The sequence below is a fragment of the Calonectris borealis genome, unplaced genomic scaffold (genome assembly GCF_964195595.1).
Source record: "Calonectris borealis unplaced genomic scaffold, bCalBor7.hap1.2 HAP1_SCAFFOLD_40, whole genome shotgun sequence".
Taxonomy (NCBI): Eukaryota; Metazoa; Chordata; class Aves; order Procellariiformes; family Procellariidae; genus Calonectris; species Calonectris borealis.
This window is the reverse complement of record NW_027441454.1, coordinates 1,605,564-1,631,628: the sequence shown is the minus strand read 5'-3', so window position 1 is coordinate 1,631,628 and position 26,065 is coordinate 1,605,564. Positions and strand designations below refer to the sequence as shown.

General features: G+C 54.1%; 1 protein-coding gene and 2 long non-coding RNA genes across 3 annotated transcripts in view; 1 reads left to right on the top strand and 2 right to left on the bottom strand.

Moving 5' to 3' along the window:
* The window catches only part of LOC142076256 (uncharacterized), an 80,556-nt gene extending 79,478 nt beyond the window's left edge, over positions 1-1,078 (top strand). The window contains exon 3 of the long non-coding RNA XR_012671136.1: positions 1,063-1,078. This is a non-coding gene — a long non-coding RNA (uncharacterized LOC142076256). The remainder of the gene's footprint in view (positions 1-1,062) is intronic.
* LOC142076291 (antigen WC1.1-like) overlaps positions 1-26,065 on the bottom strand; it is a 186,932-nt gene that overhangs the window by 157,562 nt on the left and 3,305 nt on the right. The gene's annotated exons all lie outside the window — the stretch shown is intronic.
* On the bottom strand, positions 24,333-24,996 carry LOC142076253 (uncharacterized). Its single transcript, XR_012671133.1, has 3 exons — positions 24,935-24,996; positions 24,586-24,738; positions 24,333-24,357 (listed from the first exon to the last, which is right to left on the bottom strand). It is a non-coding gene; the product is annotated as an uncharacterized LOC142076253 (long non-coding RNA).

The following is a 26,065-nucleotide window of genomic DNA, read 5'->3' as shown; positions in this document are numbered from 1 at the left end:
CTGACAATCTGTGTCCTACTCCCTTTCCTTGTCTTTCCCTCTCTGCCCCCCATCCTTCTTCCTACCTTTCTTTTTCTTCTCTCTCCCCCTCTGTTCCTGCTGCTTCTTTTTCCACCTCTGTCCTGCTCCTTTCCCCTTTTTTCCTCTCGCTGTCCCTCTCTCCCGCTTCCTGTCCCCATCTTTTCTGTCTTTATTTCTCTGTCCCGCTGCCTGTCCCATCGTTTCTTGTTATATCCTGCTGCCCCGTCCAGCTGGCTCTCCCTTTTATTTGTCCTCTCTTCCTCTTTTCTGCTTCTCAGTCCTCTTTTCCTCTTCCCCTGTCTCTGTCCTCCAGCCCGTTGCTGGCTTTTTCCCCCCTTCTTGGTCTCCATCAGGATCTGACCCTCTCTTTATTTCTCAGTCCCTTTGTCCTGCTCCCTGTCCTTCCTTCTCTTTCTCCATCTGGACGTCCTGCTCCCTGTCCCTGTCATTCTCTATCCCCCCCTTCCTTCTTCCTCTCCTTCCCCACACCCATCTCTGTCCTTCTGTCCTGTTCCTTGACCCTCCTTTTTCTTCCTCCATCCCTCTGCAGGGCTCCTCATCCCTATTTCTCTTGATTTCTCCAGCTCTCTAGCCTTTTCCCCATACCTTTCTTTCTCTCTCAGCTCCTCTATCTTTTCTCTCATCATATTTTTCTCTTTCTAGTCCACTGTCCTTCTCCCCGTCAACTGAAGCTGAGTGACCAGGTGTCCCTGGGCTCTGGTATTTCCTTAGCATTGCCCTAGGGAAGATCTGTGGTTTTAGGGCTAGGGATCATTTAGGAGCTGGTCTCCTTACATAGGCAGCGGAGCTAGGCATAGTTAAAGCAGAGGTTGTTCTCAGCTGGTGCTCTGTGCGTCCTGTTGAAAGAGCAGGCTGTGGGCCTTATTTTGAAGGAAGGTTTCTTGTTCTGCGCTTATTGCTCCTCGGGACGCTGCACAGAAGTGGTGTTGGGGTCTGGAGAGACAGATGGGACCTGCTGTGATTCCTAGTAAATGTGAACTTGAACGAGACCAGACTGACTGCATATGGTTTTCTTCTCAGCTCCAATTCCAACCTGCGTGCTCGGTGCTGATGAAGAAGAGACCCTGACCTGCAAATTAGCAGGCAACGTCACTTACTGAGGTCACCATGCAGTTGGTCTGTGATAAGGGATGTGTACTTGCATGATGGTGCTTTCATGAACATGCTCTGGTCTTGCCACTTCAAAGCCCTTCCGTTTTCCGTGTCGCGAAATACTGATTTAGGATCCTGCCGGCTATGCCAATTTGTTGCGAGTGAGTGGTTTTGAGGCCACTTAAAGAATGAGTGGCAAAGGTATCAGCAAAAGGTGATTTTAATAGAAATTTGTAAAAGCGCGACTTAACAGAATTCAATGGCAAGGTTCACTCTATTACTCATTACATGGATTAAGTATACACAGGGAAAATCACGTCAGAATTACGTTGGAATGATTTATAGAAAGACCAAGAACAAAAAGGGTAAGGAAGACCCTCCCGTTGAGTCACGAGGTTCAGAGTAGACCCCCTGGCTTTCTAAACTCCTTCTCAGAGAGGAGTCCAGGTGTGGCTGGATCTACCCCTAGTCTCAGACTTGGGCAACGGTTTATGCCTAAGGGGTTATATGTGTTCAGCAATTTAAAGTGTCCAGCAGCAATCTAAAGTTCATTTACAGTTTTAAGGTAGATCATAAGATTTTGACAGCACTTAATCATTGCCTAATTTAACAGTTACAAAGCAAGTTAATCAAGTTTACTGCAATTACTAAATTACAGATTATGCGTATTGTTAGTTATCTAAATCAATACACACACACACACAGTATAGATCTATTCACACGCAGGGGCCCATAGCTAGGTAAATTCATGACAGACAAAGGCTTATAGCTACATAAAGATACCGGTTAAAAATTCCCCTCGAGTCTGTGAAATACTCACGTTAAATGCCTGGGCATTTCTCAGTGGGCGAAGGGGTGAGCCCCGAGGAGTGTCTCGGCCGAGGAGTGTTTCAGCCCAGGTTCCAGTCGTCCTCTGAATATCACAAGTTTGTGATGTTTGTGAACTCTGAGAGGCGTCCCACTCAGGGGGAGGCTCTAGGCGCAGCTCGCTGCGGTCCAGGAGAACTCAAAGGGTCTCGCTTGGGACCGCTGTTCATAGGTTTGCAAGACGATTGGCTTTAGTCATCAGTAAATTTCCATCTTGACCACTATCCAAGATGGCCGGGGGTAGTAATTATGGTATTGTTCCACAGTAACCATGGTATTGTTCCACTTGAGCTATGACCCAGGTAGGGAACGCTTCAGGGCTGTCAGAGATGACGAATTATCCCCTGCTCTTGTTCCCTACCTTGATCAGGTAGCTGGTGTTCCTGGTGCCATCAGTGTCGCTCCCCACCTTAGCCATGCAAGAGTGCCTGCTACGGTCAAGGGACGCTCAGCTGCCCAACTCGTTACACAATGGCTAAGGCCTAACAGGAGTTCCTGAGATCCTAGAGTGGCCCAGGGAAGGGGGGAAATGCACCAGCACATTCTGGAAATTTTAAGATGGCATTTCTTATTCTGGGGTTCAGGCTGGAGTTGGACTTAATGTTGAACAGCTGATATCATGGACTCCATAAAATGTGAGAGAGAACCCTGCTTTTTTGTTGTTGTTTTCTAATGCTCTCTGAACTTTGGTAAGCAAAGGGAAGAGTGGTTGAAAGAGTCTGTTCTTTGAGAGTAACGTATTCCTGTAGCCTGCCTGTCTTTGTACGGTGAAGGGTTCCTACCTGCAGTACGATTTTGCTGAGCTGTAAGGCTGTATTGGCGTAGCGGAGGTAAGAAGTGTTGTCTTTGAAGGTAATGAAGCTGTAGCCAAACTAGTGGGAAAAGCTAGTTTCTTCCTAGAATGCTGCCTCACAAAAGTAGTAGCGAGTAAAGGCACTTGCAGTTGGCTTTTTTATGCAGTGTTCATCCAGAGCTTTGGGTATTGATTGATTTCTGGGAGGCAAGGCAGCAGGGAGGAAAGAAAACTGGGGCTTCTTCACTGTAGGCAGGGTTCGAGCCTTTGCGCTAGAACAGGTCTTTATTACAGTTTACAAACACAGAAGATGAGCTGTCTGTAAGGAAAGTTTCAGTAGAAGTAAGGCTAGATTTGCTGAGTTTGGTCCTCTATACCTGTTGCAAATAAGAGATGACTTGGCAGTGTTTACATCTCGGGTGCACGCTGGTGTGTTAATGCAGGCTGTTGAGGTCTTTTCAGGAGTACTTCTGGTCTGCAGGTCATGTGCGTGGGTGACACAAAGTCCCAGGATGAGCCAGCTCCTGCCGACAGTTTTAACTCAGAGGATGTGACAGAGTGGAAACCATCTTTGTGGTGGACCCCTGTCGTGGTTTAACCCCAGTCGGCAACTAAGCACCACACAGCCGCTCGCTCCCCCTCCCCCTCGCCCCCGGTGGGATGGGGGAGAGACTCAGAAGAGCAAAAGTAAGAAAACTCATGGGTTGAGATAAGAACAGTTTAACACCTGAAATAAAAGATGATAATAATAACAACAACAACAACAACAACAACAACAACAACAACAACAACTTGTAATGAAAAGTAAAACAACGAGAGAGAGAGGAAGGGAGAGCGAGCATCCAAACTTGGGGCAAAAAACCACAAGTGATGCAACAGGTCACCGCCCGCTGACTGATGCCCAGCCAGTCCCTGAGCAGCAATTGCTACTCCCCGGCCAATTCTGCCCTGTTTATTTACTGCACAAGACATCATATGGTATGGAATATTCCGTTGACCAGTTTAGGTCAACTATCCTGGCTATGCTCCCTCCCAGCTTCTTGTGCACCTGGCAGAGCACGGGAAGCTGAAAAGTCCTTGACTCAGTACAAGCGCTACTTAGCAACAACTAAAACATCAGCGTGTTATCAACATCATTCTCATGCTAAATCCAAACCACAGCAATATGCCAGCTACTAGGAAGAAAATTATCTCTATCCCAGCCGAAACCAGGACAACCCCAAACGTCAAAGGTGCGGATATGTTGCTGATGTCCCTCTGGCCCGGAGATGTGGGGAGTTTTGCTAACAGTCCGGTAAGGATTCTGTTTTCTGCTGGAATGGGTTTCCAGATGGATGTAACAAAGGATTGCCTTTCTGCTTGCTGTGGCTATCTGCAGAAGGGTCTTCCTGTTCGTTTGGGTTTACCAATGTGAGGGCTTTGGAGGAGAACTGGCGAAACCAGCTTTCTTTCTATGGAGATCGCTAGCATTTGTGTAGAAAAGTGGAGGTTTGCTTTGCTCACACCGTGGAGCTATTGTTCATTTGGGCTCATTATTTTCTCAACTAAGTCTTTCCAAATCTTACAGGCTTGGGATCGTGACGTTGTAGTTGGAGTGCTCAAGTGGAAATGTTCGGTTTGCCATCACAAATCATCCAAGTCCAGGCTCCCCCCAGGCCCTTCCCTCTGCAGCCCAGGTGAGAGCAGCGTTGGGAACTGCCCCATCTTACCAGAGGAGCAGAAACAAGAACCAAAGTCGCTGCTGCCTCCTTTCCTACTCACCTGCACTGCACAGTCTTCCCCAAGCTTGGGAAAAAGGCTCCTCCTCCAGCTATGGTAGGACTTTGTTAGCGGTTTGGTACGGCTGGAGCACAGGACAGGAGAGGCCATTTGCAGATCCAGACCCAAGTCAATCCAGGACAAAGGAGTTCCTAACTGGTACGCGGGCAAGGCCAAAGGAAACATCCCGCCTGTGATAAGCCAAGGCTTTTGGAGAGGAGGGAGACGGTAAAATGAGAGGAGGAGTGCTTTAGTCCTGGAGAGGTGGTTGTTGCAGGAGGGTAAGAGAACCGCATAAGCGAAGCCTTTCAACAGGGAAAACCAGAGCACAAGTGAGAGGTTTGTGTGGCAGGCAGCAGGTTTGGTCTGAAAAAAAAAGACCTTGGTTTAGGTTTGGTGCGGTTTTTTTCCTCCTTTTCCCCAAAAGCCACGTTATTTTTACAGCATGGGATGGCATGCATGTGAAACTCTGCCAGAGTGGCAGACGATTTTCAGATCAATGTGTTCAGGCATTTTCATTTTGACTCCTGGCCTGTCCTCCTTATTCACAAACTGCTGGTAGCTGCTGCTCATGTTTCTCCTGAAATATTTCACAACCTTCTCTATGAGCGAAGCACCACTCCCTGCTGATTCAGGACTTTTCCTTTAAGCTCTTTTGCCACTACCTCTTTTACACCGATTCTCTCTTCTTCTAATTTCTGGGCTCAGCAAATCCCCATTTCAGATCCTCCAACACTGCCAGTGGATGCTGCTGTGGAGCTTCCAGCTGGGCTCGCTGCTCAGCTGGGCTCAGCTGCTCTCAACCCTGCAGCGATCTCTCTCTGGCTGCCGCGCACCAGCTCTCCACAACCAGCACCTGCAGAAAAGTCTCTCCCAGCACCAGCACTACTGTGCTCATTCTCTTCTTCAAAAACCTGTGCGGGTTCCCTTCCTCCCTCACTTCAGTTTGTGGGTTGCCTGTCTCCTCAGAAGACTCAGCAGGCGAACCCTCTGCCGCCCAGCTGTCCTCTGCGACTGCTCGTCACTTGTCACCTCTGTCACTGAGTGCAAGGACAGTGCAAAAACCAGGCGCTTTTGAAAGCTCCCTCGGTCTCTGCTGACGTTCAAACTCTGTCTCGCGGGCACTCTGAAAATACGCATTGAGACAGGACAAGCAGATCTCATGAAGGTCTGGCCCTGCAGGCTGGACATCCCCAGCCCCGCATCAGCCCGGTGATGCAGTAGCACAGATTATATCACCCAGGCTCCAGATGTCATAGTGCATTTCCGTGAGGATCCCGTGCTCTCCCCAAGGTCACCTGGCAGCTGACACCACAACCTCTCTTGCCGGATTTCTGCCTGCCCTCACCACTCCCCACGCTCAGTGACGGAGAGCAGAAGCCGCAGACAAGGTCGTCCTCATCCCTTCAACTGCTGGGTGAAGAACTGAGACTCGTCCTTCCTCGCCGTAGTTTAGCATCAATTATGAGCTCCATTGTGCCTGATGGGAATTTCATCACTAGGCTTGAATTTTATTCTATAGGATGAGAAATAATTTCAGACTCTTCTTTATTAAGAGGGAGGACTGAAATGGTGGCAATCACCCTCCTTCCTCTCCCATTACAGGGTGCACAGAGCAAATGACCCATCCAGCTCTGAGGCAAGCACAAGCCAATTAGCCTTTAGATGCTCTTCCCTGCCTAGTGAAAGGGACATCTTTCATTAGATCTGGTGGCTCAAAGCCTGTCCAACCTGACCTTGAACAAATCCAATGGTGGGGAATCCACAGCTTCTCTGGGCAACCTGTTCCAGGGGTTACCCTCATCGTAAAAATGTTCTTTTACCAAGAGCATTGGTATTCTCTGGTAAGACAGGACTCGGATGGTACAGGACCAAGACCAAGTGGAGAAATTTTAACTGAAATAGAAAAAAACAAAACTAAACAAACCAAAACCTGGCCGCTTTCAGGGAAGCCCGTTAGTAACTCTTCCGCTCTTTCCTCAGGCTTTGTAAGCATCTCCCAGCATGGACGGAGCCTGGGTGGGGCCCTAGAGACCTCATCGCCCATGGGACCCTGTCATGGCCCAGTTCACCAGCCCTGCACCCAAATACTCAGTCCCAGCAACACCAGGTAAAATGAGGATCAGAGAGGTGTACGGCACGTTGAGGACACCCGTGGTAAAATCAGCTACAAACCCGTTTCCCTTTTCCCCACCCCTCCCTGCCCCCTTTTTCCTTACAAAGCTCTACTTTGCCGTGGCTGGGAGAGGGCTGCTTTTCTTGCAGCAAAAGCACCTGACTGTGCAGCATTTGCTGGTGATCCTCCCATCTGGGCTCCTGGGAAAGTGTGAAATCACCCAGGAGTTCTTTGCACTTGCTTCAAGTTAGCTTACCAACTGCTTGTAGAGCTCAAATACTTCATTATGACATAATATGGGTGATATTACAATTAATTAGCAAGTGCCTACATTGCTGTTTCAGGAAGTGTGGTGTGGTGGGTTGACCCTGCCCGGACGCAGGTGCCCACCCAGCCGCTCTACCACTCCCCCTCCTCAGCTGGACAGGGGAGAGAAAATATAATGAAAGGCTCGTGGGTCGAGATAAGGACGGGGAAATCACTCAGCAATTACCGTCACGGGCAAAACAGACTCGACTCAGGGAAATTAATTTAGTTTATTGCCAGTCAAATCAGAGCAGGGTAATGAGAAATAAACCCAAATTTTCAAACACCTTCCCTCCACCCCTCCCTTCTTCCCAGGCTCAACTTCACTCCCCATTTTCTCTCCCTCCTCCCCCCGAGTGGCGCAGGAGGACGGGGAATGGGGGTTGCGATGAGTTCATCACTCATTGTCTCTGCCGCTTCTTCCTCCGCACACTCTTCCCCTGCTCCAGCGTGGGGTCCCACCCACAGGAGACAGTCCTCCACGAACTTCTCCAAGGTGGGTCTTTCCCACAGGCTGCAGTTCTTCATGAACTGCTCCAGCGTGGGTCCCTTGCACGGGTGCAGTCCTTCGGGAATGGACTGTTCCAGCATGGGTCCCCCACGGGGTCACAAGTGCCACCAGCAAACCTGCTCCAGCATGGGCTCCTCTCTCCATGAGGCTCCTGCCAGGAGCCTGCTCCAGCGCGGGCTTCCCATGGGGTGACAGCCTCCTTCGGGCATCCACCTGCTCTGGTGTGGGGTCCTCCTCGGGCTGCAGGTGGATATCTGCTCTGCTGTGGACCTCCATGGGCTGCAGGGCAACAGCCTGCCTCACCACGGTCTTCACCAGGGGCTGCAGGGGAAGCTCCACTCTGGCGCCTGGAGCACCTCCTCCCCTTCCTTCTTCACTGACCAACCCATGGGGTTTGGGGGTTCCCTTCACCTGTCCTGGCCCTGACTTATGGGGTTATGGGGTGCCCTGGCCCAGTCCTGGCCCTTTTCTGTGGGGCTTGGGGTGCCCTTTCCCTGCTGCTGCCGACATTTACTGGATTTTAGGGTGAACTACCATGAACATCAGGGTTTGTGGTGGCTTTCCTCTCTCCTGGCATAGAACTGCAGAGTCTGGGGATGCCTGCCCCTGTCCTAGTCCTGACCCATGGGGTTTGGGGTTCTCTGCCTCTGCTCTCGCCATATGCAACTTTTTTCGGGAGTGGCCTATCCCTATCCTGCAGCTGACCCATGGGGCTTGGGGTGCCCTGTCCCTGTCTGGTGCATGACCTGTGCGGTTTCGGGATGTCCTGCCTGTGACCTGGCCCTAACCCATGGAGTTTGGTGTGCCCTGTCCCTGTCTGGTCCATGACCTGTGGGGTTTGGGCGTGTCCTGCTCATCTTCTGACCCTGACCGACGGGGTTTGGGATGCCCTGTCTCTGTCTGGTGCATGACCTGTGTGGTTTCGGGGTGTCCTGTCCCCATCTTGGCTCTTACCCATGGGGTTTGGGGTGCCCTGTCCCTGTCTGGTCCATGACCTGTGGGGTTTGGGGATGTCCTGGCAGTGTCCTGGACCCAGACCCATGGTGTTTAGGGCATTCTGTCCCTGTCTCATTCATGACCTGTGAGGTTAGGAGGTGTCCTGTCTCAATCCTGGCCGTGACCACAGGGTTGAGGGTGCCCTGTCCCTGTCTGGTCCATGACCAGTGCGGTATGGGGCTGTCCTCCCCATGTCCTGGTGCTGATCCATGGGGTTTGGTTAGACTGTCCTTGTCTGGTCCATGATTTGTGGACTTTGGGGGTCTCCTGACTGTATCTTGGCCCTGACCCATGGGATTGGGAGTGCCCTGTCTCTTTCTGGTCCATAACCTGTGAGGTATGGGTGTGCTCTGTCCCTGTCCTGGCCCTGACCCACTGTGTTTGGGGTGCCCTGTCCCTGTCTGGTCCTTGATCTGTGGGGTTAGGGGGGCTCCTTTCCCCATCCCGGTCCTGATGCCCGAGTTTGGGGTGTCTTGTCCATGTCTCATCCATGACTTGTGGGTGTTGCACACGTCCTGCCCGTGACGAGGCCCTGACCAACAGGATTTGGGGTGCCCTGTCCCTGTTTGGTCCGTGACCAGTGTGGTTGGGAGGTGTCCTGTCCCCATCTTGTCCCTGACCCATAGGGTTTGAGGTGCCCTGTCCGTGTCTGGTCCATGACCTGTGGGGTTTGGGGGTATCCTGTCCCCATCCTGGTCCTGACCCATGGGGTGTGGGGTGCCCTGTCCATCTCTGGTCCATGACCTCCGCACTTCGGAGGTGTCCTGTCCCCATACTAAGCCTGATCCACAAGGATTAAGGAGTCCAGTCCCTGTCTAGTCCATGACCTGTGGGGTTTTGGGCTTGTCCAGCCCATGTCCTGGCCCTGAGCCATGGTTTGTGGTGCCCTTTCTCTGTGTGGTCCATGACCTGTGGGCTTTGAGAGTGTCCTGCTAGTGTCCTAGCTGTGACCCACGTGTTTTGGGGTGTCCTGTCCCTGTCTAGTCCATGACCTGTGGGAGTTGAGGGTGTCCTGCATGTGTCATGCACATATCCAAGGCCTGTCCCACAGGGTTTGGGGTGGCCCATCCCTGTCTGGTCCATGACCTGTGGGTTTTGGGCTTGTCCAGCCCATGTCCTGACCCTGACACTGACCCGCGGGGTTTGGGGTGCCCTTTCTCTGTGTGGTCCATGACCTGTGGCGTTTGGAGGTGTCCTGCAAGTGTCCTGGCCCTGAGCCACGGGGTTTGGGGTGCCCTGATCCTTTCTGGCCCATGCCCTGTGGGGTTTGCAGATATCCTGACAGTGTCCCTCCACTGAGCCATGGGGTTTGGGCTGCCCAGTCCCTGTCTGGTTCATGACATGTGGGGTATGGTGGTGTCCTGTCCCCATGCTAGCCCTTAGGCATGGGGTTTGGGGTGGCCTGTCCCTGCCTCGTCCAGGATCTCTGCGGTTTGGGGGTGTACTGCCCGTGTCCTTGCCCTGAGCAATGGGGTTTGGCGTTCCGGGTCCCTGTCTGGTCCATGACCTGTGGGGTTTGGGGGTGTCCAGCCCATGTCGTGGCCCTGACCCATGGGGTTTGGGGTGCCCTTTCTGTGTCCTGTCCATGACTTGTGGGGTTTGGGGATATCCTGCCCATATCCTTACCCTGATCCATGGGGTTTGGGGTGCCCTGTCCCTGTCAGGTTCATGACCTGTGGTGTATTGAGTTGTCCTGTCCCCATCGTGGCCCTTACGCATGGGGTTTGGGGTGGCCCATCCCTGTCTGGTCCATGACCTGTGGGGTTTGGGAGTGTCCTGCCCATATCCTTCCCATGACCCACGGGGTTTGTGGTTCCAGGTCCCTGTCTGGTCCATGACATTTTGGCTTTGGGCTCGTCCAGCCCATGCCCTGGCTCTGACCCATGGGGTTTGAGGTGCCCTTTCTCTGTCTAGTCCATGACCTGTGGGGTTTAAGAGTGTCCTGCCAGTGGCCTAGCTCTGACGGACGTGTTTTGGGTTTTCCTGTCCCTTCTAGACCATGACCTATGGGGTTTGGTAGTGTCCTGCACATGTCTTGGCCCTGAGACATGTTGTTTGGGTGCCCTGTCCCTGTCTAGTTCATGACCTGTGGTGTGTTGAAGTGTCCTGTCCCCATCGTGGCCCTTACCCACAGGGTTTGGGGTGTCCTGTCCCTGTCTGGGCCATGACCTGTGGAGTTTGGGGATGTCCTGCCCATGTCCTGGCCCTGAGCCACGGGGTTTGGTGTTCCAGTTGCCTGTCTAGACCATGACTTGTGGGGTTTGGGGGTGTCCTGCATGTGTCTTGGCCCTTAGGCACGGCTTTTGGGGTGCCCCGTTCCTGTCTGGTCCATGACTTGTGCGTTATGGGGGTGTCCAGCCCATGTCGTGGCTCTGACCCATGGGGTTTGGGGTGCCCTTTCTCTGTCCTGTCCATGACTTGTGGGGTTTGGGGAGATCCTGCCCATATCCTTACCCTGATCCATGGGGTTTGGGGTGCCCTGTCCCTGTCAGGTTCATGACCTGTGGTGTATTGAGTTGTCCTGTCCCCATCGTGGCCCTTACGCATGGGGTTTGGGGTGGCCCATCCCTGTCTGGTCCATGACCTGTGGGGTTTGGGAGTGTCCTGCCCATGTCCTGGCTCTGATCCACGGGGGTTTGGGGTGCCCTGTCCCTTTCTGGTCCATGGCCTGTGTGGTTTGGGTATATCCTGCCAGCTTCCTTGCGCTGATCCATGTTGTTTGGGGTGCCCTGACACTGTCTGGTTCATGACCTGTGGTGTATGGAGATCTCCTGTCCCCATGGTGGCCTTTACGCACAGGTTTTGGGGTGGCCCGTCTCTGTCTGGTCCATGACCTGTGATGTTTGAGGATGTCCTGCCCATATCCTTGCCCTGACCCACGGGGTTTGTGGTTCCAGGTGCCTGTCTGGTCCATGACCTGTGGGATTTGGAGGTGTTGTGTGCCATCCGGACCATGACCCATGGGTTTTGGGGTTCCCTATCCCTCTCTGGTCCATGACCTGTGGGTTTTGGGCTTGTCCAGCCCATATCCTGGCTCTGACCCATGGGGTATGGGGTGCCCTTTCTCTGTCTGTCCATGACTTGTGGTATTTGGGAGTGTCCTACCAGTGCCCTAGCTGTTACGCACGTGTTTTGGCGTGTCCTGTCCCTGTCTAGACCATGACCTGTGGGGTTTGGAGTGTCCTGCACATGTTTTGGCCCTTACGCACTGCTTTTCGGGTGCCCCGTTCCTGTCTGGTCCATGACCTGTGGCTTTTGGGCTTATCCAGCCCATGTCGTGGCTCTGACCCACGGGGTTTGGGGTTTCCTGTCCCTGTCTGGTCCATGACCTGTGGGGTTTCGGCTTGTCCAGCCCATGTCCTGGTTCTGACCCACGGAGTTTGCGGTGCCCTGTCCCTTTCTGTTCCATAACCTGTGGGGTTTGGGAGCATCCTGCCAGCGTCCTAGCTATGACCCACATGTTTTCGGGTGTCCTGTCCCTGTCTAGACCATTACTTGTGGGGTTTGGGGTGTCCTGCATATGTCTGCGCCCTGAGCCATGATGTTTGGAGTGGCCCATCCCTGTCTGGTCCAGACCTGTGAGGTCTGGGGGAGTCCTGCCCATATCCTTGCCCTGACACACCAGGTTTGCGGATGTCCTGCCCTTGTCTTCGCCCTGAGCCACGGAGTTTGGGGTTCCGGGTGCCTGTCTGGTCCATGACCTGTGGGGTTTGGAGGTGTTGTGTGCCATCTGGACCGTGACCCATGGGTTTTTTGGTTCCCTATCCCTCTCTGGTCCATGACCTGTGGGTTCTGGGCTTTTCCAGCCCATGTCGTGGCCCTGACCCATGGGGTTTAGGGTGCCCTTTCTCTGTCCTGTCCATGACTTGTGGGGTTTGGGGATATCCTGCCAGTGTCCTTGCCCTGATCCATGGGGTTTGGGGTGCCCTGTCCCTGTCTAGTCCATGACCTGTGTTGTGTTGAAGTGTCCTGTCCCCATCATGGCCCTTACGCATGGGGTTTGGGGTGTCATGTCCCTGTCTGGTCCATGACCTGTGGGGTTTGGGCGTGTCCTGCCCGTGTGCTGGCCTTGAGCCACGGGGTTTGGGGTTCTGGGTCCGTGTCTGGTCCATGACCTGTGGGCTTTGGGTGTGTCCTGCCAGTGTCCTAGCTGCGACCCACCTTTGTTGTGGTGTCCTGTCCCTGTCTTGTCCATGACCTTTGGGTTTCGGAGGTGTCTGCACGTGTCTTGGCCTTGAGCGTCGGGATTTGGGGTGCCCTTTCCCTGTCTGGTTCATGACCTGTGATGTTTGGGGATGTCCTGCCCATATCCTTGCCCTGACCCACGGGACTGTGGTTCCGGGTCCCTGTCTGGTCCATGACCTGTGCGGATTGGAGGTGTTGTGTGCCATCCGGACCGTGACCCATGGATTTTGGAGTGTCCTGACCCTGTCTAGTTTATGACCTGTGGTGTGTTGAAGTGTCCTGTCCCCATCGTGGCCCTTACGCACGGGTTTTGGGGTGTCATGTCCCTGTCTGGTCCATGACCTGTGAGGTTTGGGGGAATCCTGCCCATATCCTTGCCCTGAGCCATGGGGTTTGTGATTCCGGGTGCATGTCTGGTCCATGACATTTGGGGTTTGGGGATGCCCTGCCCAAGTCCTGGCCCTGAGCCACAGGGTTTTAGGTTCACTGTCCCTGTCTGGTCCATAACCTGTGGGTTTTGGACTTGTCCAGCCCATGTCGTAGCTCTGACACATGGGGTTTAGGATGCCCTTTCTTTGTCTGGTCCATGACCCGTGGGGTTTGGGAGCGTCCTGGCAGTGTCCTAGCTGGGACGCACATGTTTTGGGCTGTCCTGTCCCTGTCGAGGCCATGACCTGTGGGGTTTGGGGTGTCCTGCACGTGTCTTGGCCCTGAGCCACAGAGTTTGGAGTGCCCTGTCCCTTTCTGTTCCATGGCCTGTGGGGTTTGGGAGTGTCTTGTCAGTGTCGTTGCGCTGAGCCATGGGTTTTTGCGTGTCCTGTCCCCTTCTGTTCCATGACCTGTGGGGTTTGAGGATGTCCTGCACGTGTCTTGGTCCTTACGCACGGTGTTAGGGGTGACCCGTTCCTGCCTGGCCCATAACATGTGCGGTTTGGGGATGTCCTGCCCATTTCTTGGCCCTGAGCCACAGGGTTTGTGGTTTCCTGTCCCTTTCTCGTCCATGACCTGTTAATTTCAGGCTATCCTGTCCGCATCCTGGCCCTGACCCCTGGTTTTTGGGTGCCCTGTCCCTGTGCCGTCCATGACCTTTGGGATTTACAATGCCCTGTCCACTTCTGGTCCATAACCCAGAGGGTTTGGGGAGCCCTGTCCAGTCCATGACCTGGGCGGTCTCAGGGTTTCCTGCCCATGATCTGGCGCTGACCCACAGGTTTAGGGTACCCTGTCTGTGTCTGGTGCATGACCTGTGGGGTTTGGAGGTGTTGTGTCTCATCTGGACCATGACTCATGGTTTTTGGACTTCCCTGTCCCTGTCTGGTCCATGACCTGTGGGACTTGGGGTGTCTAGCCCATGTCCTGCCCTAACCCACAGGTTTTGGGGTTCCCTGTCCCTGTCTGGTCCATGACCTGTGGGACTTGGGGTGTCTAGCCCATGTCCTGCCCTAACCCACAGGTTTTGGGGTTCCCTGTCCCTCTCTGGTCCATGACCTGTGGGGTTTGGGCTTGTCCAGCCCATGTCCTGGCTCTGACCCATGGGGTTTGGGGTTCCCTGTCCCTTTCTGTTCCATAACCTCTGGGGTTTGGGAGTGTCCTGCACGTGATTGGCCCTGATCCACAGGTTTTGGGGTGCCCTGTCCCTGTCTGGTTCATGACTGTGGCGTGTTCATTTCTCCTGTCCCCATTGGGGCCCTTACGCACGGGGTTTGGGGTTCCAGGTCCCTGTCTCATCCATGACCTTTGGGGTTTGGGGATGTCCTGCCCATGTCCTGGCCTAAGCCACAGGATTTTGGGTTCACTGTCCCTCTCTGGTCCATGGTCTGTGGGTTTTGGGCTTGTCCAGCCCATGTCGTGGCTCTGACCCATAGGGTTTGGGGTGCCCTTTCTCTGTCTGGTCCATGACCTGTGGGGTTTGGGTGTGTCCTGCCAGTGTTCTAGCTGCTACCCCCGTGAGTTGGGGTGTTCTGTCCCTGTCTGTTCCATGACCTGTGGGTTTCGGAGGTGTCCTGCACGTGTCTTGGCCCCAAGCCTCGGGGTTTGGGGTGCCCTGTCCCTTCTGGTCCATGGACTGTGGGGTTTGGGGATAGCCTGCCAGTGTCCTTGCACTGATCCATGTTGTTTGGGGTGCCCTGTCCCTGTCTTGTTCATGACCTGTGGTGTATGGAGGTCTCCTGTCCCCATCGTCGCCCTTATGCACAAGGTTTGCGGTGCCCTGTCCCTGTCTGGTCCATGACCTGTGATGTTTGGGGTTATTCTGCCCATATCCTTGCCCTGACCCGTGGGGTTTGTGGTTCCAGTTGCCTGTCTGGTCCATGACCTGTGGGGTTTGGAGGTGTTGTGTGCTATCTGGACCGTGACCCATGGGTTTTGGGGTTCCCTGTCCCTGTCTGCTCCATGACCTATTGGCTTTGTGCTTGTCCAGCCCATGTCGTGGCTCTGACCCATGGGATTTGGCTTTCCTTGTCCCTTTTTGTTCCATTAACGTTGCCACCAAGGACGAGGAAAAGGCTGAGGTACTCAACGCCTTCTTTGCCTCAGTCTTTAGTAGTCAGAGTGGTTATCCTCAGGGTACTCAGCCCCCTGAGCTGGAAGACAAGGATGACGAGCAGGATAAACCCCCCATAATTCAAGAGGATGAAGTTCATGACCTGCTACGCCACCTGGACGTTCACAAGTCTATGGGGCCGGATGGGATCCACCCGAGGGTACTGAGGGAGCTGGCGGAGGAGCTTGCCGAGCCGCTCTCCATCATTTACCAGTAGTCCTGGTTAACTGGGGAGGTCCCGGACGACTGGAGGCTCGCCAGTGTGACTCACATCTGCAAGAAGGGCCGGAAGGAGGATCCGGGGAACTACAGACCGGTCAGCCTGACCTCGGTGCCGGGGAAGATCATGGAGCGGTTCGTTTTGAGGGTGCTCACGAGCCATGTCCGGGACAACCAGGGGATCAGGCCCAGCCAGCACGGGTTCATGGAAGGCAGGTCCTGCTTGACCAACCTGATCTCCTTCTATGACCAGGTGACCCCCCTAATGGATGAGGGAAAGGCAGTGGACGTGGTCTACTTGGACTTCAGTAAGGCCTTTGACACTGTCTCCCACAGCATTCTCCTAGAGAAGCTGGCGGCTCACGGCCTAGACAGGTACACTCTTCGCTGGGTAAAAAACTGGCTGGACAGCCGAGCCAGAGAGTTGTGGTGAACGGAGTTAAATCCAGTTGGCGGCCGGTCACGAGCGGTGTTCCCCAGGGCTCAGTACTGGGGCCGGTCTTGTTCAATATCTTTATCAACGATCTGGATGAGGGGATCGAGTGCTCCCTCAGTAAGTTTGCAGACGACATCAAGTTGGGCGGGAGTGTTGATCTGCTGGAGGGCAGGAAGGCTCTGCAGAGGGACCTGGACAGGCTGGATTGATGGGCTGAGGCCAATGTATGAGGTTCAACAAGGCCAAGTGCCGGGTCCTGCACTTCGGCCACAACAACCCCAGGCAACGCTACAGGCTTGGGGAAGAGTGGCTGGAAAGCTGCCCAGAGGAAAAGGACCTGGGGGTGCTGATTGACAGCCGGCTGAACATGAGCCGGCAGTGTGCTCAGGTGGCCAAGAAGGCCAACGGCATCCTGGCCTGTATCAGAAATAGTGTGGCCAGCAGGAATAGGGAGGTGATTGTGCCCCTGTACTGGTCACTGGTGAGGCCGCACCTCGAATCCTGTGTTCAGTTTTGGGCCCCTCACTACAAGAAGGACATGGAGGTGCTGGAGCGTGTCCAGAGGAGGGCAACGAAGCTGGTGAAGGGCCTGGAGCACAAGTCTGATGAGGAGCGGCTGAGGGAACTGGGGGTGTTTAGCCTGGAGAAGAGGAGGCTGAGGGGAGACCTCATCGCGCTCTACAACTACCTGAAAGGAGGTTGTAGCGAGGTGGGGGTTGGTCTCTTCTCCCAAGTCACTAGCGATAGGACAAGAGGAAATGGCCTCAAGTTGCACCAAGGGAGGTTTAGATTGAACATTAGGAGAAATTTCTTAACTGAAAGAGTGGTCAGGCCTTGGAACAGGCTGCCCAGGGAAGTGGTGGAGTCACCATCCCTGGAGGTATTTAAAAGACGTGTAGATGAGGTCCTTAGGGACATGGTGTAGAGGGCATGGTGGTGGTGGGTTGACGGTTGGACACGATGATCTTAGAGGTCTTTTCCAACCTGTATGATTCTATGATTCTATGATTCTATGATTAACTGTTGTGGGAGGTAATCCATGGGCCGTGATGTCCCCTGGGGCTGGCTGGGGTGTTCAGGGCACTGCGGCCACCTTAGGGCTCACTTGTGTGAGCTTACCCTGACACGGCAGCTCTGTTATGGCCTCTGCACTGTGGGACCAGCATGGCCCGGACAGGGCCTGGGGGAAAGAGGATCTGGAAAGCCAAGGGTGAGGAAATGGGTGCTCCCGCTGGGGTGCATCACGGGACCATCAGAGAGACACTTGGACTAGAAACTGGCTGTGGGCAGCAGGATGGAAATGCCTCTGTCAGCAGGATTATTCCCCAGGGACCATGGGCTCTCGCAGCCCCACAGCCTGACCCCAAGCCTGCTGCCCCTGAGACGCGCCCCTTCCCTACCACCGTGTCCTTCTTCTCTGCGCCCCCTCATCAGACTCAGGGAGACAACCCGACACCTGGGCCCGCCAGCACCAGCTCTGGCTCAAAGCCCTCACAGACTTTTCATAAGAACAAATATGGATGCACCGTGTAAAAATGGGAATAAAGATAGAGGAAATGCCAGGCGGTTTCTGCTGCCCATGGCACAGGGAGATGTTTCACAGCTCACAGCTCTCCCAGCTGCACAGACCTCTCCTCCCTCCTGGCGGCACCCAGCGGCACAGCAGAGATGGGCTCTGCTGGCCTGGGGCTCGGGGACGGTTGCGTAGCAAGCTCTGGTGTCACAGCCTTTGTGTCCTCACAGGGATGTGCCAGGGACATCTCTTCAGCATCATCATAGCCCATTGTCGTGGTTTAACCCCAGCCAGCAAAAATAAACGCCACGCAGCCGCTCGATCACCCCCCCCCCCGGTGGGATGGGGGAGAGAATTGGGAGGGCACAAGTAGGAAAGCTCCCGGGTTGAGATAAAAACAATTTAATAATTGAAATAAGACTAAGTAGAACAGTAATAATAACAGTGAGAACAACAACAATAACAGAATACACAAAGCAGGCAATGCACAACAGAACCGCTCACCGACCGCCGACCGCGTGTCACGAACGGGGGGCGAGCCCCCCCACACACCTGGTTTTTATACTGAGCATGATGTCACATGGTATAGAATACCCCATTGGCCAAGCTGGGTCCACCACCCCGGCTGTGCTCCCCCCTCCCGGTGCAAGCATCACCCAGCAACAGCCAAAGCATCAATGGGCCATCAACGCTCCTTTCACACCGAACCCAAAACACAGCACACCCCCCAGGCTACTGGGAAGAAAGTTAACCCTGTCCCAGCTGGAACCAGGACAATATCCACCCCTTATTCTATACCATCTACATCATGCCCAGGTCTCACATTTTCCCATACATTCCAATTAGTCACCGCTCCTTTTCCCTGCCTTTTGATATATACGCACACAGAGATATCATTCCCTTAGTCCATGGGCCATCCCTCTAAAACGTCCGTTGAGTTCATTTAGTCCATGACTTCGGGTTCCACCTGTCGTAACGGTCTTGCAGGGCAGGAGAGATGGTGTGTGGTGTCGGGCTCTTGCATGCGGAGGCCAGTTCTGGGCGCTCGTCTGGTTCTATCATTGTTGCACCTTGCTCAGTTTCATCGGCGTTCATCCTAAATTAATCTGGGCGATTCTTACTGTAATACTGTTAATATGGCATATGGTAACCATAAAAGTGATGACATACAGTACTATGTAATAACTAACATCGTACAATTCAGTTCATTGGCTATTTTCACCCAAAATTAAATCCCCCTGAGGTACACACCGGACTTCCCCATCCTTTCTCATCACCCACCAAGTGCACCCAGGTCCCTGAGCAAAAGCAATCCCACGGATGGGTTTTCCCTTGCCAGAGGCAGGAGCAACCCAGACTGTCTTCCCCAGCATATTTCTCATATGCACGACAGGGACTTTATCCCCCTCTACAGCACGTAAGGGTTTGGATTGGGCAGGGCCAGCTCGAGTGACAGATCCCCTAGTGTTCACTAACCAGGTGGCCTTTGCTAAATGTGTGTCCCAATGCTTGAATGTCCCACCACCCATTGCCCTCAGTGTTGTCTTTAACAGCCCGTTGTATCGTTCAATTTTTCCGGAGGCTGGTGCATGGTAGGGGATGTGATAGACCCACTCAATGCCGTGCTCTTTGGCCCAGGTGTCTATGAGGGCGTTTCGGAAGTGAGTCCCGTTGTCTGACTCAATTCTTTCTGGGGTGCCATGTCGCCACAGGATTTGCTTTTCAAGGCCCAGGATGGTGTTCCGGGCGGTGGCATGGGGCACAGGATATGTTTCCAGCCATCCTGTGGTTACTTCCACCATGGTGAGCACATAGCGCTTGCCCTGTCGGGTTTGTGGGAGCGTGATATAATCAATCTGCCAAGCCTCCCCATATTTATACTTCAACCATCGTCCTCCATACCAAAGAGGCTTTACTCGTTTGGCTTGCTTGATTGCAGCGCATGTTTCACATTCGTGGATAACCTGTGCAATAGTGTCCATGGTTAAGTCCACCCCTCGATCACGAGCCCATCTATATGTTGCATCTCTCCCTTGGTGGCCTGAAGTGTCATGGGCCCACCGAGCTATAAATAATTCACCTTTATGTTGCCAGTCCAGATCTACCTGAGCTACTTCGATCTTGGCAGCCTGATCCACCTGCTGGTTGTTTTGGTGCTCTTCACTGGCCCGACTCTTGGGTACGTGAGCATCTACATGTCGTACTTTTACAGTCAGGTTCTCTACCTGGGCAGCAATATCTTGCCACAATGCGGCAGCCCAGATGGGTTTACCTTTGCGCTGCCAGTTGTTCTGCTTCCACTGCTGCAACCACCCCCACAGGGCATTTGCCACCATCCATGAGTCAGTATAGAGATAAAGCACTGGCCATTTTTCTCGTTCGGCAATGCCCAAGGCCAGCTGGATGGCTTTCACCTCTGCAAACTGACTCGATTCACCTTCTCCTTCAGCAGTTTCTGCAACTTGGCGTATGGGACTCCATACAGCAGCCTTCCATCTCCGATGTTTTCCCACAAGGCGACAGGACCCATCAGTGAACAGGGCATATTGCTTCTCGTTTTCTGGTAGTTTGTTATATGGTGGGGCCTCTTCAGCACGCATCACCTCCTCTTCTGGGGATATTCCAAAATCTTTGCCTTCTGGCCAGTTCGTGATCACCTCCAAGATTCCTGGGCGACTGGGGTTTCCTATTCGGGCCCGTTGTGTGATCAGTGCGACCCACTTACTCCACGTAGCATCGGTTGCATGATGTGTAGAGGGGACGCTCCCTTTGAACATCCAGCCCAGCACCGGCAGTCGGGGTGCCAGGAGGAGCTGTGCTTCAGTACCAACCACTTCCGAAGCAGCTTGAACCCCTTCATATGCTGCCAATATCTCCTTCTCAGTTGGAGTGTAGCGGGCCTCGGATCCTCTGTATCCCCGACTCCAGAACCCTAAGGGTCGACCTCGAGTCTCCCCTGGTGTTTTCTGCCAGAGGCTCCAGGTAGGGCCATTCTCCCCGGCTGCGGTGTAGAGCACATTCTTCACATCTTGTCCTGCCCGGACTGGCCCAAGGGCTACTGCCTGAACTATCTCCTGTTTAATTTGCTCAAATGCTTGTCGTTGCTCAGGGCCCCATCTGAAGTCGTTCTTCTTCCTGGTCACGTGATAGAGAGGGCTTACGATCTGACTGTAATTTGGAATATGCATTCTCCAAAAGCCCACAACGCCTAAGAAAGCTTGCGTTTCCTTTTTGTTAGTTGGTGGAGACATGGCTGTTATTTTATTGATCACATCTGTTGGGATCTGACGACGTCCATCTTGCCATTTTATTCCTAAAAACTGGATCTCCTGTGCAGGTCCCTTGACCTTACTTCGTTTTATTGCAAAGCCGGCCTTCAGAAGGATTTGGACTATTCTCTCCCCTTTCTTGAAAACTTCCTCTGCTGTGTTGCCCCACACGATGATGTCATCAATGTATTGCAGGTGTTCTGGAGCCTCACCCTGTTCCAGTGTGGTGTGGATCAGTCCATGGCAAATGGTAGGACTGTGTTTCCACCCCTGGGGCAGTCGGTTCCAGGTGTACTGGACGCCCCTCCAAGTGAAAGCAAACTGTGGCCTGCACTCTGCCGCCAAAGGGATGGAGAAGAAGGCATTAGCGATATCAATGGTGGCGTACCACTTGGCTGCCTTTGACTCCAGTTCGTATTGAAGTTCCAGCATGTCCGGCACGGCAGCACTCAGTGGTGGCGTCACTTCGTTCAGGCCACGGTAGTCTACTGTTAGCCTCCACTCTCCATTGGACTTTCGCACTGGCCATATGGGACTGTTGAAGGGTGAGCGAGTCTTGCTGATCACTCCTTGGCTCTCCAGTCGACGAATCAGCACATGGATGGGGATCAAGGAGTCTCGATTGGTGCGGTATTGCCGCCGGTGCACTGTTGTGGTAGCGGTCGGCACCTGTTGTTCTTGGACCTTTAACAACCCCACAACAGAAGGATCCTCTGAAAGACCGGGCAAGGTGGACAGCTGTTTAATTTCCTCCGTCTCCAGGGCAGCTATACCAAAAGCCCACCGGTACCCTTTTGGGTCCTTGAAATACCCTCTCCTGAGGTAGTCTATGCCAAGGATGCACGGAGCCTCTGGGCCAGTCACAATGGGGTGCTTCTGCCACTCACTCCCGGTTAGGCTCACTTCCGCCTCCAACACAGTTAACTCTTGGGATCCCCCTGTCACTCCAGAAATACAAATGGGTTCTGCCCCTTTATAGCCTGATGGCATCAGGGTACACTGCGCACCGGTGTCTACGAGAGCCTTATATTCTTGTGGATCTGATGTGCCAGGCCATCGAATCCACACAGTCCAGTAAACCCGGTTGTCCCTTTCCTCCACCTGGCTGGAGGCAGGGCCCCTCTAGTCCTGGTCATCATATTCGCTATCTACTTCTTGTAAGTATGAGTCAGAAGTCCCTTTGTTAAGGTCGGAAGTGGAATCAGCCCTTCTACTCTGTCTGGGGAACTCACTGGAGACTGGAGCAGCGGTTTTCCTGGAAGAACCCCCTTTTGTGGTTGTTTTCCCTTGCAACTCATGTACCCGTGCCTGTAGGACTGAGGTAGGTTTTCCATCCCACTTCCTCATGTCCTCTCCGTGGTCACGCAGGTAAAACCACAGGGTGCCCCGGGGTGTGTACCCACGATGTCTCCTCTCTTGAGCAGAGGGACGTTTGCTCCTAATGGCTGAGACGCTGGCCCGTGCAGGGGGGGAGCAGGACATATCCTCTTTGATTTGCTGGACCTCCTGAGACAGTTTCTCCACAGCAGAGACACAGGCCCGTAGGGAGGAAGAGAGACTTTCTTCATATTGCCGGAGTTGGCCAGCCAGTTCATCCACTGTTTGTTCCTCTCCATCTCTCCAGGTCATTACTGCCAACGAGTTTGCATGTGACGCTGGTGCGCTCCGTACAAACTTCCGCCACATGGGTCGGGTGCATTTGACCTCATCTGGGTCTTTGGATAACTGCTCGTTGTTCAGGTCATCATAAATCACTTCCAGCACGGCTAATTCTCTCAGGTACTGGATACCTCTCTCCATGGTGGTCCACTTGCCTGGGTGGCATATAACATCTTCCTTGAAGGGATACCTTTCCTTCACACCTGACAGGAGTTGCCTCCAGAGGCTGAGGACTTGTGCACCTTGTCCAATTGCTTTGTCAATGCCCCCTTCCCTAGAAAGGGATCCCAGCTGCTTGGCTTCCCTACCCTCTAATTCCAGGCTACTGGCCCCGTTATCCCAGCATCGGAGCAGCCAGGTGACAATGTGCTCCCCTGGACGACGGCTGAAGTCTTTTCGCATATCTCGCAGCTCACCCAGAGATAGGGATCGGGTGGTCACCATCTCATTTACGGGTTCTGCCTCCTCCTCCTCCTGTTCTCGTGATGGCCCTGGTTCATCTTCATCCCTTACTAGACGAGCTGATTTTCTTGTGCATTTTCTTTTTTGTATAGGGGCGACTGATACCGGTGTGGGTTGGTTCTCTGTTGTAGGGGGCGGAGTAGCTGCTGTGCCTGCCCTGGGGGGTGAGGGAGCTGCTGTGCTTGCCGTGGGGGGTGGGGTAGCCGCAGGGCCTGTTGCTTTGTCATCAGCTGCAGGGACGTTTCCTTCCCCTTGGGGGTTCTGAGTGGTGTTAAACAGGGCTCGGTAGGCGTGGGCCAGGCCCCAGCACATTGTAGTGATTTGCGTCTCCCTGGAATGGCCAGGGTGACAGCATACTTCTTCCAAATATTCTACTAATTTTTCAGGGTTCTTCACTTGTTCAGGGGTAAAGTTCCAGAACACTGGGGGTGCCCATCGCCCTAGGCATTTGCCCATGCTATCCCACTCGCCCTGCCACTCATAACTATCCAACCTTGGGGCAGATCTCTGGATGACATTCTTAAATTGCTTACTAACCTTGGAGAAAACCGCAACAATATTCCCAAGGAGTACCAAGAGATATATCTTAACTACCCAGGGATGTTCAAGGTACTGGCAAGTTATTTTAACAAAGGAGATGAAGGTAGTGAGGGTGCCATTCTCTATTTCCTCCATAAAAAATCTCTCGGAGGAAAAGGTATAATTGCTAATGGTCTCCATGAGGTGGTACCCGAAATGCAGAAACGGCTTCATTACGAATCCCAAATACCAAATAACCCCCAATGCCAGCGTTTTAGTAACAAATCTCCCAGGCAAAACATCATTAATCACGGCAGAGCACAACAGACTACAAAACCCAACTCCAATTTTTAACAGGTACAGTAAAAACAAGAGCATGGTGCAGAACAAACGAATATGTTACCAGATATAAATTCCTTAATATGTTCTAAATAATCTGTCGTTATCTCAACCCTTCGTGCCCCACGTTGGGCGCCAAAAAGGACTGTCGTGGTTTAACCCCAGCCAGCAAAAATAAACGCCACGCAGCCGCTCGATCACCCCCCCCCCCGGTGGGATGGGGGAGAGAATTGGGAGGGCACAAGTAGGAAAGCTCCCGGGTTGAGATAAAAACAATTTAATAATTGAAATAAGACTAAGTAGAACAGTAATAATAACAGTGAGAACAACAACAATAACAGAATACACAAAGCAGGCAATGCACAACAGAACCGCTCACCGACCGCCGACCGCGTGTCACGAACGGGGGGCGAGCCCCCCCACACACCTGGTTTTTATACTGAGCATGATGTCACATGGTATAGAATACCCCATTGGCCAAGCTGGGTCCACCACCCCGGCTGTGCTCCCCCCTCCCGGTGCAAGCATCACCCAGCAACAGCCAAAGCATCAATGGGCCATCAACGCTCCTTTCACACCGAACCCAAAACACAGCACACCCCCCAGGCTACTGGGAAGAAAGTTAACCCTGTCCCAGCTGGAACCAGGACACCCATGCTCCCCAGGGTCAGGGATGAGGTGTCTCCTTCAGCTCCAGGGACCCCATCACTTCTCCGGGAGCACAGGCTACCCCCTGCAAGCAGCAAGGCAGGACATTGCAGTTCGGCCCATGGGGTCTGTACATCACCTTCCTCCCTGCTCCTCACCACATTCAGCTCCTTCTCCCACGCCCAGTCCCTCCAGGGAAAACTCCTGGCTCAGGTTCCCCCTTCCCAGGAGGTTTGGGTGTCAGTACAGTAGAGACTTGGGTGGCACCAGGGATGGCACCCCAGGAACCAGCAGCGCGCTCTTTCCCTCTCACCTCCCAGTGCATCCTTGGGCCCTGCTCCCTCCTCTGGTGCCCTGGGCATTTCCCAAGCTCCCTGCCCAGGGGCAGCATCATCGCCAGGGTCAGAAACCTCCCTGGCATCATCATAGCCATCTGCTGGGTCACCTCCGGGCAGGACAAGAACATCTGAAAGGAGAGGGGAGCTGGTGACAGGGAGAAGATAGGTCCTGCAGAGCAGAGGAGGGGAGGACGAGCAGGGACAGAGGGCTGAGACACTGCTCTTGGCAGCACCATGTCCTCCCCATCTCTGACGGTGACGCTCAGTGACACCCCTGTCTATCACATGTCTGCAGGGAGATCAACCCCTTCCTGCCTCCGTTACCTGGTGCTGATCCCAGACCATCCTCCTCCTCGGTGTTCCCAGGGTAGGGCTGCATCTGGCTCGGGGATTCCTCTGAATAGGAGTCTGTAGAGATGCACAGCGGGGGTCAGGGAGTGAGCCCCACTGCCCTGCCGCATGGTCAGCACTGCGGGGGAAGGGGGACCCACAGAGCTGGGGCTGCATGGGGAGGAAGGCTGGGAATTGACCCTGCTCCCCTGGGACAAACACTGTCTCAAAGCTGCTCCCAGAGCTGCCCTAGGACAGCCCCTTCCCTCACTCCTCGGGTGCCCCATTGGGTGCAGGGGCAGGAAGAGAGGGGCTGTCCAGCTGGTTGGGGGAAGCTCCTCTCCCGGGCCCAGGACCTCGATGCTCTCCCCACAGACCACATGGCCCCAGCGCTGCAGGAACCATGGGCTGGGGGGCTTCAGGGGATCAGCTCTGGTTGGGGCCAGGGGAAAGGGTCCTGCAGATGTGCCTCCCGCTCGGGGAGGACCCCCACCCACCTGAGCGACCAAACCTTTCCTGCTTCTCCCACGCTGGGCTGTAACCGATCTCCTCATACACGGCCTCGGGGAAGAGCTCCTGAGCTCTCCTGGAGCCTGTGGACAGAGACAGGGCTGGCCCAGGGAAAGGCAGAGGGGGATGGGACCCCACTGTGCTCCCCCAAACCTGTTCCTTTGGCCAGCCCAGGACTGGTCCGACAGCACAGCCCAACTGTGCCGTCCAGGCACATCCCCCGTGAGGGCAACATTGCTGTGGAGATTATCTGGGGCAGCGTCACCCTTGCATCATCCTTTCGGAGACAGTGCTCATGCCCCTCTGGCCCCTGGGTCCTGCCTCCCTTGCCTGACCCCCGAGCAGCTCCCATGTCTCCTCTCCACCTGGAGCTGCCCCTTATCTGCCCCACGGGTCTATAGCAGGGCCCCTGTCCTGCCAGGTGGTGGGCAGGGCTGGGCAGAGGGACAGCCTGGGGGCCTGACACCACGGAGATGGACCCTACTGCCTCACGCTCCTCCTGTTCTCTCCCTTGCCCCAGAGCCCCCTCCAGCACTACCCAGAGCGCTGCCGGCCTTGGCCATCCCCACTCTGCCATTTCCCTGCTCGCCCCATCGCGAGCTCCCCCTGCCTCCG